This window comes from Megascapheus bottae, chromosome 17 (genome assembly GCF_031878675.1).
Source record: "Megascapheus bottae isolate mThoBot1 chromosome 17, mThoBot2.hap1, whole genome shotgun sequence".
NCBI lineage: Eukaryota > Metazoa > Chordata > Mammalia > Rodentia > Geomyidae > Megascapheus > Megascapheus bottae.
The window spans coordinates 8,241,089-8,254,816 of NC_143525.1; positions in this window are offsets into that span (position 1 = coordinate 8,241,089).

Here is a 13,728-nt window from a genome sequence, read left to right on the forward strand (position 1 = left end):
TCTCCTATTTGGGGGTAGTTCTTTGGCTTGTGTCATTATAACTCCCCATGATTCTGGCTCTGAGTTTGAGCTTCCTCATTTTATAAGGCCACCGATCACATTAGAGCCCTCACCAACACGTTCCCATGAACTCAGTCACCTACAGTGATTCTATTTCCAAATCAAATCACTTTCCCAGGCATTGAGGTGAAAACTTCAACAAGTTTTGGTGGAGACACAATTTAACCCACGAGGAAGATTAAGTATGGCAGGGAGCTGTTGCTTGGTATAGGCACTCAGGTGAAGCCTGGTAAAAGGCCCAAAGAAACCGGGGAAGTGAACTATGCTGGATAGAAAGGACTTTCTTCACAGAAAGAAGGAGAAGGCTCCATGGACTATAAGAGCAACAGAGGGTTCCAGATGCTTGGAACCAGGTGAGAGATGATGATGAGACAAAAGATGGAGCCCCAAGTCTCTGAGCTTGTCCTTCTAAGAAAAGAATTAGGGCTTTGCGATTCTGTTCATGTATCTCAAAAGAGTCTCATGATTCAAATAGATTCATAACTCTGTTACCTTATGGAAAGATAAAAGCCTATTTCTCCTTAACAATAAACACAAAGAATGTTTTCTCAGCCAAATACCACGTTAACCTGCAAGTCACAATGTTTTGTCTGAAACCCTTTGATAGAAAGCTTTGGTTATGACCATTTATAGTGATGCAAAAAAAAGGTAGAGCTTTGAGGAAGTATAGTTTACAAAAGAAATTTCAACACATGGATGATTTTCATGGAAACAACAAAAGATCAATTCTATCGAAGGGTTGAAATACCTTTCCAAGATTTTTTTAATTGTTATTTTGTACTTATGTCTTTGGAGAAGGGAATTATTATTTATTTCTAGAGTAACAAAGGGAAAGGCTTGTCAGAAGACTTTTGAGATACAGCTTTTAGGGTAGTCAGAATTTCTGACAGTGCCTGAAATCATCAGGAAAATGAGGATAATGGAATGCCAACAGAGAGCTTAAAATAGAAAATATTTCTCTGAAAAACAATATATATGTAATTTAATATTTTTACTAGAATAGCAATATATGGAAGACAAAATGGTAAAGCTACCTGCTTGCACAAGAGATTTGTTACCTTTACAAACACAGAGAAATGTGGAACATGCTTTTAATGATGATATTTGATGATCTCTACTCATTAAAAGGCAGGGACAGGGGAGAATAATGAAAGGAGAGATATCAGTCACGAGCTGACTCCAGGCTCACGCCTCTCATCCTAGCTATTCAGGGGGCTGAGATCTGAGGATGGTGGTTCAAAGCCTGCCCAGGCAGGAAAAAAATCTGTAAAACTATTTTTTTTTCAATTGATCATCAAAAGGCTGGAAGTGGAGCTATGGCTCAAGTGGTAGAGTGCCAGCCTTGAACAATGACAACAACAACAACAAGCTCAGGGAAAATTCCCTGGCCTTGAGTTCAAGCCCCAAGACATGCACAATATAAATAAAAAAAGAAAGGAATGATATTGATCAAGATGCATTGTACTTACCATCTGAGATTTTTTTATATCCTAATTTTATTTATTTTTTTTAAGATTTTATTAACACTGATTTTCACATCATATTTCAAATGTCGTGTTTAACAAACAAGTATTCAAGAAGGGAATCTCTATATGCAAGCATTGGCACATAGATTTTAGAACATAATTAAAATTAAGCTGAGGGTTTGTATGTCATAGATACATATCAATCTATATAATAAAACATTGTGTCTATAGAGTATATATCCCATCATAGTTTTTTTGTCTATGTAGTTATGTTTATGTCTTCAAGACCATGTCCATAACCTTGGGTACTCAAATATTGAGTCATTTCTCTTACACTGTTTGGATCTAATATCCACATATGAAGGAGACCATGCACCTTTTGTTCCTTTGGTCTTGACTTATCTCACTCAACATGATTTGCTCTAGTTTCATCCACATCCCAGAGAATGCCATTATTTTATCTTGTCTGTTGACTATGTAGAATTCAATTGTGTGTATGTGTGTGTGTGTGTGTGTGTGTGTGTGTGAATATATATATATATATATATATCACATTTTTTGTATCCATTCATCTGTAGTGGAGCATCTGGGTTTCCATTGCTTGGCTATTGTGAATAGTGTAGAGATGAACATGGCTGAGCAGGTGTCCTTATCATATGCTGGGTTATGATGCTCAGGATAGATGCCCAGGAGTGGTACGGCAGGATCATAGAGAAGGTCTATTTTCAGGGTTTTTTTTTTGCCAGTCCTGCACCTTGAGCTCTGTCCTTGGGCTTTCTCAAGCCTAGAGCTCTACCACTTGAGCCACAGCATTGCTTCTGACTTTTTTCTATGTATGTGGTACCAAGGAATCAAACCCGGATCTTTGTGCATCCTAGGCAAGCACTATACCACTAGGCCAAACTCCTGGCCCCTATTTTCAGTTTTTTTTTTTTGGCCAGTCCTGGGCTTGAGCTCAGGGCCTGAGCACTGTCCTTGGACTTTCTCAAGGCTAGAGCTCTACCACTTGAGCTTCAGCACCACTTCCAGCTTTTTTCTATGTATGTGGTATTGAGGAATCGAACCTGGGTCTTCGTGCATGCTAGGCAAGCACTCTACCACTAGGCCAAACTCCCGGCCCCCTATTTTCAGTTTTTTAAGAAGCCTCCAAACTGTCTTCCAGAGTGGCTATATTAGCTTACATTTCTACCAGCAGTGCAATAGGGTTCCTCTTTCTTTACAACCCCACCAGCATTTGTCATTGTGAGTTCGGAATATTGGCCATTCTAATTGGGGAAAGGTGGTATCTTAGGGTTGTTTTTATTTGCATTTCCTTTATGACTATGGATGGTGAGCATTTTCTCATATTTTTTTTTGCCATTTTAACCTCTTCTTTTGATGTCTCTCTTTAGTTCCCTTGCCTATTCAGTGATTGGTTTGTTCGGTTTGGGGTGATTCATTTCTTTTTTGTTGTTTTCACATTACAGGGATTTGAACTCAGGGCCTGGTGCTTGGTAGGCAAGACCTCTACCACTTGAGCCACATGCCTAAGCCCTGTGGGAAGATCAATTTCTTGAGTTCCTTGTAGATATTGGATATTAAGCATTTACCTATGTATTATTCATAAATATCTTTTCCCAGTTGGTTGGCTGTCTTTATACTTTAGTAGCTATGCTTTTATCTGTGCAGAAACTTTTTATTTTTAGGTAGTCCCATTTGTCGAGTCTCTCTCCAATCTGTGTGACCCTGGGACTCTGTTCAAGAAGTTTTTGCCTGTGCCTATGAGTTCCAGTGTCTCTCTTACTCCATCATATAGCAGTTTCGGGGTTTCAGGTCTGATTTTGAGTTCTTTGTACCATTTTGAGTTAATGCTTGTGCATGGTGATAGGGCAGGATCAGTTTTTAATTTTCTGCATCTGGTTGCCCAGTTTTCCCAGCACCAATAATTGAATAGGCTGTGTTTGTTCCACTGTATATCTTCAGCTCCTTTACGAACATCAGTTGGCTATCAGTATGTGGTTTTTACTTCTGGACAATCTGAAGTGCTTAAATGGCAGCCCCCTTGTACAATTACTTAAAGATAATGTTAAAATGAAAAGGAAGAAATTGAAGAAAAAAAGAGGAAAAAAAGAGAGCAGGTAAAAAAAGCACTAAATAACAGACACAAAGAGCTAAATTCAGGACAGAATAGGGCTTGTGAACTGTGAGGAAATGAGTGGCACACAGAGGGCAGAAGGCTGTGGGTTGAATGCCCAGGATGGGATAGAATGAGAAGCTAGCATCTGCTGGGGCTGAGAACCTGGAGCTCCCATGATTGCTCCTTTGTGAACATCCCTCTTTCTGGGGAGTTACTCTGGAGGAGGAAGCTGGGTCCTCTGGTAGGAAACATATGAGCTCAAAGCAAGGATCTAAGGCAAAAGGAAGAAATTAACCTACAGCAAAATTGGGGAAAAGATAAAAACTCTGAATCTATAGCATAAGCAAACTTGTGACTATTCCACCAGGGCTAACTTCCCAGCTTATTACACAAAATCCCTCTTAAAGGCTATCACTTAGCATTATTTCCACATTTCCCTTATACTGTTGAATGGTACACTTTCATCTGCCATCTAGACCTCTGTTCTTGGTCATTCCTCATGCATCTCACCCCCAGATGACTTTTAGGATGCCTCCACTGAGTCTAGTAAGCATGGCAGGATGTTATTACCATAAGCCTCCAAGTTGGTTCTCAAAGATCTGTTTCTGGTCCTCCCACCCCACTCCCAATCCCGTGCTGTCCCTACCACACCAGAGTAAGCATAGTCTATGTTTACAGTCATAAAGTATGGCTAAGACACTCATAGAAAAGGAACTTGACAGCTGGGTGCAAGTGGTTCATCCCTGTAGCCCTAGCTACTTAAGAAGCTGAGATCTGAGGATCATGGTTTAAAGCCAGCCCAAGAAAAAAGTGCAAGAGACTCTTATTCCCAATTACCCACAAATCTGGAAGTGGAGTTGTGGTTCAAGCGACAGAGTGCTGGCCTTGAGCACAAAAGCTTAAGCCAGTCCCCCGACCCAAGATTGGCATACACACACACACACACACACACACACACACACACACACACACACACACACACACGGATGACACTAGGTGTTTTTTTCCTTTCACAAAATCTAGGGTTTTTGGAGCAGAAAACATGGTTTATAATTGCAATAGGAGACAGGAAGACACTTGCCTGGTGTGTTGGTCATGGAGTATGTGGGTTTGGGAGGAAAAACACCTGAATTGCAAACATATCAGGATGCCAAGTATCACTTGGACTTTAGAGAGTCTAAAGAGGTGAAGGCTTTCAGATAAGGGAGACATAGGAACCTCATAAAGGACAAATCATGAGGTGCTCTAGACAAAATGCTAGGAGACAGAAAACAAGAAGATGGTAGTGGATAAAATCATGCTGGAAAGAATAAAATGTAGAAGAAAAACTATCCCAGTCAGAAATGTATTGCCTGGAAAAAAATTACAGTCCATAGGAGGTAGTCTTTTAGAGGCATAGTTATGTTTGCTGTTCTATTGTTGTTGTTGATGGTGGTTGTGGGGCTTGAACTCAAAGCCTGGTATTGTCCCTGAGGCTCTTTGTGCTCAAGGCTAGCGCTCTACTACTGAATCACTTCTGGGTTTTTTTTTTTTGCCATTCTTGGGCTTGAGCTCTGGGTCTGAGCACTGTCCTTGGACTTTCTCAGGGCTAGAGCTCTATCACTGGAGCCTCAGCACCAGTTCTGGCTTTTTTCTATGTATGTGGTATTGAGGAATCCAACCCAGGTCTTTGTGCATGCTAGGCAAGCACTCTACCACTAGGCCAAACTCCCATCCCCACACTTCTGGTTTTTGAGTGGCTAATTGGAGGCTTTGTTATCTGATATATCGGATATATTTGTATTTGGTTATTTGAAATTGGATAGGGAAGGGAGGAAAACAAGATGAGGGGTGGGATAGGGGGAGGGAAATGGGGACCAAGACATGTGAAAGGGCATCAATCTATGTGAATTAATGCACCGTCTATCTGGCAAATATCATGTAACCCTTCTATTAATTACAATACAAAAATGAAAAAAAAGTCTCACAGGGACTTTTCAATCCAGGCTGGCTTCGAACTGTGACCCTCAAATCTTAGCCTTCTGAATTTCTAGGATTACAGGCATGACCCACTGGTGCCCGGCATCTGCTGTTCATTTGAGAGAAATTAAACTATGCTCTTGAACAAGATGACGGAGAGCTGTTTCCTAAAGCTTAAGAAGATTGATGGGGAAGGGGATGAGGAGAGAGGATATCTGCCCTGTTCTTTCAATCATCTAGCCATCCTTGCCTTCTTTTCCTCCATATTTTCAACCAGTTTCTGGACTGCTGAGGGCAATCTCTCCTTAGTTGCCATATAATCACAAAATTACAGTGGTTCTCTGTTATTTATTTGCAGAGGAAATACTTTGACCCTCCTTCCCCAAGGGAAGCTGGAAATCAAAGCCTATATCCAGCTCTAAATACTAGCTCTCTGGTGCCATGACAGTGATCTGAGAACCAAGCCTGCTGAGCGACTGGGAGAAAGGATAGCATGGTGAAGAAGCTTGGCACAAAGGAGTTATTCACGTTCTGGGAGGGTCAGTACTGGTAGAAGGGGATTGTGTGAGATTTTATCATATTACTAAGCCACAGTGTGCAGTTTTAAAGCTTAGGAATTATTTGCTTCTAGAATTTCCTCTTTGAAACTTTCCCCTTGCAGTTGCCTGCCAGTCACTGAAATTGTGGATAAGCAGAGACCAGTGTATTTAAATTTTCTTCCTTGAATCATTTCACTGGGGCAGGGAAAAGGTTGTAGTTGGAGCTCAGTGTACTGTCCACATCTTCACTCAAGGCTTGTTTTGACATTATTTTCTATGGACTATGGGGTTCAAGTTCTCCTGTCTGCTCTACTACTTCAAGAAACACAGACCCAGTGAAAGCTGTCCAGGCACAGATCAGGGCCAGCACTTAAGAAATATGATTTAACAAGGAAAGTGAAATGAAGTTACCATTGTTCTTCCACCCACCAGGCTTCCCGTGTTTTCCAGCTCCTTTCTGTACTCTGAGCTTGATCCACACAGATGGACAGACAGGCAGAGAGCAGCAGGAAGAGATTGGCTTTCCCTCCAGTCCTGGGCATGCGTTCTTTAGTCCTTCCACCCACTGCAACCACTGCTTTTGATCCCAAGCTCATTCCTGTAACAGATGACTCAGACAGGACATGCCTGTGCAGTTTTACAGGTGACAGGTTTTCTGAGTACTCACAAACTCTTGTGTTTTACAAGTGCATTTGTTCCCTACAGACTTTTGGCTGCCTTATAAGCCCTGGGCCAGGAAGAATAGTTGACTCTGATTATCAAAGCTTTGTCTAAATAAATTCAGGATCTCTCTGTATATCTCTCTTGGCCATAGACCTAGGTATATGGACATCCATCCTGGAGGCTTTCCAAAGTGGGGGGGGTAGTTATTGAAGGCAATGAAAAAAACCCCAGACCACCTTATAAGGAAGTTTCACCTAGGAGAAAGGCCCCCCAACACTGAATTTAGCAAATGGTATCATAGTGAAGCTGTGGAATATTGGAGCCAAATATGAGTCTCTCTGCCCTCAACCAAAGACCCAGCCTGGTTTTTATAGGCCAGACATAAATCTGAGGAAGTGTTTATAAAATAGACTGGGTCTATCTGGAAGGCTTAAGAAACAATTTTAATAGGTTAATTCTTAGGAAATCGATTTAAGGCTATTTAGAGAATTTGCTCTTGCAGGCGAAGGGAAGCCTTCTCACCTTATCTTTCCCTGTCCAGCTGAATGTGTGTGGTTCATTCCGTAATCTAGGGCTGTTTGTTTTAGGCCCCTCTTAATCTTTAGGAGTAGAGAAGACTGTTTTCCCGAGAACACCATTCATGGGCAGTGAATCCCTTATTTAAGGTCTTATGATCCTTTATTTAAGTACGGATTCACTCCATAGCTTGCCTTTCTCCTTGGTGACACCATTCAAATTTGTATAACCATGTGATATTCTGGCTTCTGGAGGAAATGCCAGTGGTTGTGGTGGATCTCACTTGTGACACCTATGCTGCAGGTGGCTCTAAAGTACAGATCATCAATCTCTGAAATGCCCAGATGTGTAAGCCAATGGCCTTAAGAGACAGGTTTTCTTTTTCCAACCAACCAGTGATGCTAGACTCAGAAATACAGGCAAGGTTTGATGTGAGACACAAAAACACAGACAAGGTTTCTCATGAGAAGGGAGATAAGACAAGGGTGGGAATAAATGTAACATAGAGAGGGATATGAATCTATAGTCAGAAAAATGAACTAGAATCACTTTTCAGGAGGGTCTAGTTATGTAGAAGGAAATTAGCATATTTTTGTGGGATGAGCAGGGAAAGTCTGATAATTATCAGGACGCACTTGGCCTTTAACAACAAACTGGGTAAGGAGGATGAGCTGGTGCACACATCTGGAATTCCAGTGCTCAGGTGATGGAGGCAGGAAGATTATGGATGCAAGGGGAGCCTGGTCTATGTAGAGAGACCCTGTTACAAACCCAGAAAGCAAGAAACAAAAGCCCAAAGTGTAACACCTCCCAAAAGACAAACATGTAGATTTCTGCCCAGACAAGACACGGCTTATGTACAGGTTTGCTGTAATGAAAACTTCCTGGACTGGAAGGGAAACACTTTGGTAAGAGACTGGATTAAAGTAAGAAGAGAATAGTAAATAAATTTTGAGAGGTGGACTGAGGCAAAGTCATGGGGATTATTGAATTCTGGACTAAGCAATGGGACTTTCTTTGGTAAGTAGCCATACAGTCCTCTGAACTGTAAGGAACATGAACAACTGGAGAAGAATAATTAGAATAGCAATAACAGAAACATCCTAAGAGCCAGGCTCACTCCTGTAATCCTAGCTCCTCAAGAGGTTGACATCTGAGGATCATGGCTCAAAGTCAGGCTGGGCAGGACAGGCAGTGAGACACTTATCTCCAATGAACCACAGAAAACTGGAAATGGCACTGTGGCTTCAAGTGGTAGAGTGCTAGCCTTGAACAAAAAGAGCTCGGGGACAGTGCCCAGGCCCCAAGTTCAAGCCTCATCATGATGATGATCATCATCAACAACAATAAAGGCAAAACAAAAGAAACAACGTAAGAACAAAAGTTGATCGCCAGTGGTTTATGCCTCACTACACTTATAAGGGGAGATAGGAGGATTGAGGTCTGAAGCCAGCCAAGGCAGAAAAATCTGTATCCCTAATCAATCACTCGAAATGAAGGCGTGGCTCAAGTGGTATAGAGTACCAGCTTTGAGGGAAAAAGCTAAGGTGCCCAGGCCCTGAGTTCAAACCCCAGAGCTGGCATAAAAAAAGGAAGCAGAAGGAGAAGAAGGAGGAAAAAAAGGAGGAGGATGAAGTGGTGCAATAAGAGGAAGAGGAGGAAAAAGAAGAACAAGAGGAAAGAGAAGAGGAGGAGGAGGAGCAGGAGGAGAATGAAAGAAGGATTTCCAGAAGGTATGAAGAATGTACAGTTGTTCCATGTTGTCAGAGGATGAGTCGCTGAGAGATACTAGTCTAAAACCAGATCCAAGGCAGAATCCATGGGTTTGAGCAGACAGAGATTGATGATGGAAATGTTTTGGAATTGAAAACTGAAGATAAGAAGGTAGTTGCTTGTGCGTGTGTGTGATGGGGGGGAGATATCTTTAGGAAATGGTTAGAGGTTGAGAAGAAAGAAGGGGTTGCCATAAAAATGAGGAATTGGAGAGGGTTAGAAAAAGGTGGGGGTTTAAGGTTGGTGGTCCGGGGAGGTGGGCACTCAGCTCGTGAACTGTCTTGACTAAGAATCTTAAATATAGAGATCTACACCTGTTTTGATCAGTGTGTGAATTTCCTGAGTCCTCTAGGAGAGTGAGCAGATGGCCTAGCCACTTCCCTGTAGGGTAGGCTCTCACATTTTCATTCCTCTGCCATCTGCAGACCCCAACCTGGAGCTGACATTCCTAGAGCCCTGCAAAATGTAGCAAATAGACATTTTGATTATCCTGCTTCTGCAGACCAGATCAAAGCAGATCACGGTAAATTGTGGCCCCCTTTATTCAAGCATTCAGAAAATGTCTCGTTCCTTTCAGAAATGATTTGAAGTGTCATACAAGGAAGACTGCCTTTCCCTCCCAAGTGCATTTGTCTTCGTTTTCAAAAGGTTAGGTCTTCATAGGAAATTTAATCCACATGTTTATGATTCATTTAGACTCCACTTCTTTTCAAATTTATCTTTGGATCATGTGTGGGTTCTTGAGAAACCTTTTAAGGTTCAGGACTTTGGAACCTTAGATAGTTATTTTGCTAGATGTGTCTAGAAAAAATAAAACATAACAAAAATTTTCATGGGGATCCAAACTCAGTGCTTGGAGGCTCAATGTGAAGGTGGCAAACTCCCAGATCTTGGCAGCATATTTTTCAACAGAGGATGTGTCGGCAAGAAATGGTGAAAGTTCCGAAGTGAGCTGCCTTACGGAGCAGGGAAGAAAGGATCTGTGTTTACTGCAGTGTCAGCTGAGCTGCCTCGAATACTCCCAGAGACAGCAGGTCTGCAAAGCATCAGGACATCTCTGTCCTTCCTGGTAGGCCTGAGACTTGCTTTTTATAGTTTCTGATGCCTAGATCATTGAGCAGCTTGCAGAACCTTCCAGATCACCTCTGCCTAGTTTAACTTCTTTATTTTACCATTGAACTTGAAGCTCACAAAGGTTTAATTTATTGCTCAAGGTATCCCACATTTCTGGTACTGAAAAAATTTAGTGTTTGCTGTATTCTCTCTCTGTCTCTCTGTCTCTGCCTCTCTCTGCCTCTCTCTGTCTGTCTCTGTCTCTGTCTGTCTGTCTCTCTCTCTCTGTCTGTCTCTCTCTGTCTGTCTCTCTCTCTCTGTCTCTCTCTCTGTCTGTCTCTCTGTCTGTCTCTGTCTCTGTCTCTCTCTCTGTCTCTCTCTCTCTCTCTCTCTCTCTCTCTCTCTCTCTCTCTCTCTCTCTCTCTCTCTCTCTCTCTCTCTCTCTCTCTCTCTCTCTCCCCCCCCCATGGCTTTTTCACTCAAGACTGATACTCTAGCACTTGAGCCATCGTTCCAGTTCCAGCTTTTTTGCTGGTTCGTTGGAGAAAAATGTCTCATACAATTTTTTTTTGCCTGGGCTGGCTTTGAACCTATGGGGTTCAAGTCTTCAAACAGATCTCCCCCTTCTGAGTAGCTAGGGTTACAGGTGTGAGCCACCTATATCCAGTTTCCATGTCATTTCATACCCAGGAGAAGAATATGGGATGAGTCACTGGAACTGGGGGCAAGGAGAGCAGGGCTGAGTTGGCAGGGGTAGATGGCATTCTTTTGTTCCCACATGGGGGAGTCCCCTTTGAGACTGTCTCCATTTTGGATTAACTGTTTTGGGTTTCTTCTTCTATTGGTTGTGGGGCAGAGGGCGGTGTTTGAAAAAATTGGTGCTAAGGCCTGACTGCAAAAGATTGAAAGAAGATTCTGGAATCAAGCTGATGGCTGTAGGCAACTCAAAAAATGAATGCACATTCCCTGTTCCAGGACCCAAATTAGATGAGTCAATGGGCGACCATTCTAAGTATGTTGAACTCACTCTGTCACTGCAGAGGAAAAAATCTATTGACCTTGGATACAAACTCTGGCCCAAACAGCTACACTGGGTTATTTAGTTTAGTTGTAAAAAGTGTGGGAATAAATGCATATTAGCAAAGGTCTTAATCTTTGTTCAGCAAGGAAACTAGTGGCGAAATTTTATGTTTTTAACTTTTATTGTTATTTTAAAAAATCAGACTGAGCTCATTAGAACATATTATAAAAGTATTGTAGGTTCATTGTGAACAACTTCAACAATGCCAAAGGGTTTTTAAGAATTAAAAAAAAAATCACTCATGGGCTGGGAGTTTAGCCTAGTGGTAGAGTGCTTGCCTATCATGCACAAAGACCTGGGTTCAATTCCTCAGTACCACATACCTAGAAAAAAAAAAGCCAGAAATGGTGCTGTGGCTTAAGTGGTAGAGCTCTAGCCTTGTGAAAGTTCAAGGACAGTGTGTAGGTCCTGAGTTCAAGGCCTACAACTGGCAAAAATAATCACTCATTTAGAATTCTATTACTTAGAGATAGTCAACATTAACTTTAAGAGTTTCTTGTCTTTTTTAGTGGATTTTTAGGTACACTATTTTTATTTTATGACAAAATATACTCTTTTGGTTTGATCATGTATGATTTTTGTTCTTTTATTGGTAAAGTTTAAAAGGGAAAAAAAGATGTTTTAGAGCATCTAAGATCATTAGCCACATGTATGAGTCTTTTGTTACTAAGATGAAATATTTGAGGCAGGCTAACCTAATGAAGAAAAGAATTCTATTTGTTAGCTCCGAGTTCTAGAGGTTCAGGGGCCAGGTTCTGGTGATGTCCCCTTGTTCTTCAGAGTCTTGTAATTCCATACGTGAAACAGTGAGCACCAGAAGCATGGGTATCTCTCCTCTGGCTTGTCATTGATCTGTTAAAAAATGTTTTGGTGTCAATGGTGGAAAGATGTGTAATGTGAGAGTCATATAATGGTAATGTTTCCCAACATTTGAGGGGTGTGTCCAGTTGCTAGGCATCAAAAAAGCATAAATATCTCATGTAGATCTCTTGGTAAGATTATTTAGTTTTATGCCAATGAGGATACTTGCATTTTTGTCTACCTTCTACATTTACTTCAAATACATTTCTCTAAGCTGTATGACATTTATCTTGGTACACAATGTAGGGAAGGAATTGAACTTTATTTTCCCTCCTAAAAATGTAACCTATTGTTTCAGTATCATTTATTCACTATTCTACTCTCTTAATGGAAAAAAAACCAGGGGATGTATTCCTTTGATTCCTAAGTGCAATTGATTGCAAGAGAAATCACAGAAATATCAATTTTAAAGTATTATTTATTGTTTTTGTAAAGATGCTATATAAAGGGATTATGGCTATATATGTCATATAAAGAGTAAATTTCTGTTTGAACAATGTCGCTCCTTCCCTCGCTGTCTTCCAGTTTTTCCTCCCATTCCTACCCACAAAATTATATAGTTCATTTTCAACATAGGGTCTTAGTGATTACAGCTGCTGCATCTGTTCACCTCAATTTTTTTATTCATAACCTGAGTGCAAACATATTAGAATCAAGTAAATGTGGCATTTAGTTGTCATTCCTACTTGGACTTTCTACCTTTTGGCACTGCTGTGTAATGAAGTATTGTTTGAATAGTTATGAGTTAAAATTTGTACTGGTATCTGGTTGCTTTATTCTTCTTATTATAATTTGGGGTCCAATCTGGTCCATTTATGCATCTGTATGACCTTCAAAATGAGCTCTCCCCATCCTATTATATTCTTCAAAGAATTGTATCCAGTTTTAATTTCAAATTTTAACAAATTTGGAAGAATGTAATTTCTTTTAACATTAAGTACGTTTATGTGCTAGATAAACATTTACTTGTTATATTACTGAACCTTATAAATAATCATGCTTTTAAAGTGCTTTTTCTTTAATAGTTTTATGATACCTGAATTTGAACTCAGGATTCCACATTTGCTCAGCTCATTTGCTCACTTGACTCCAGCCTTGGCTTTTACTGGTTAATTGAGATAAAGTCTCATGGACTTTTCTGCTGGTATTTGCCTCAAAAGCAATCCTCCAGGTTTCATCCTGCTGAATGGCAAGGATTGCAGGCATGAGTTACTGGTACCTGGCTATAACTTTGCATATGTGCATTAATGTGGTATTTAATGGTATTAAATTGTATTAAACATTAATGTATCTAACATAATACTTTCATCATTTTAGCTATTTGCTATGATGTCATATATTTAAGTTTGTCTATCACTATCATTTTAAGTGCACTAGCTCTTGTAAAAGTTTTAATCAGCATCGATCAATTGAAAAATTGTTTTGATATTTATTTGCATTTCTCAAAAACAGACTGTAATGTTCCTCTTCACTGTGATAGAGTTTTAAATATACTCTACTTTCTACATGTATTTCTTTTTTTTTTTTTTTTTTTTTGCCAGTCCTGGGCTTGAGCTCAGGGCCTGAGCACTGTCCTTGGACTTTCTCAAGGCTAGAGCTCTACCACTTGAGCCTCAGCACCACTTCCGGCTTTTTTTTCTC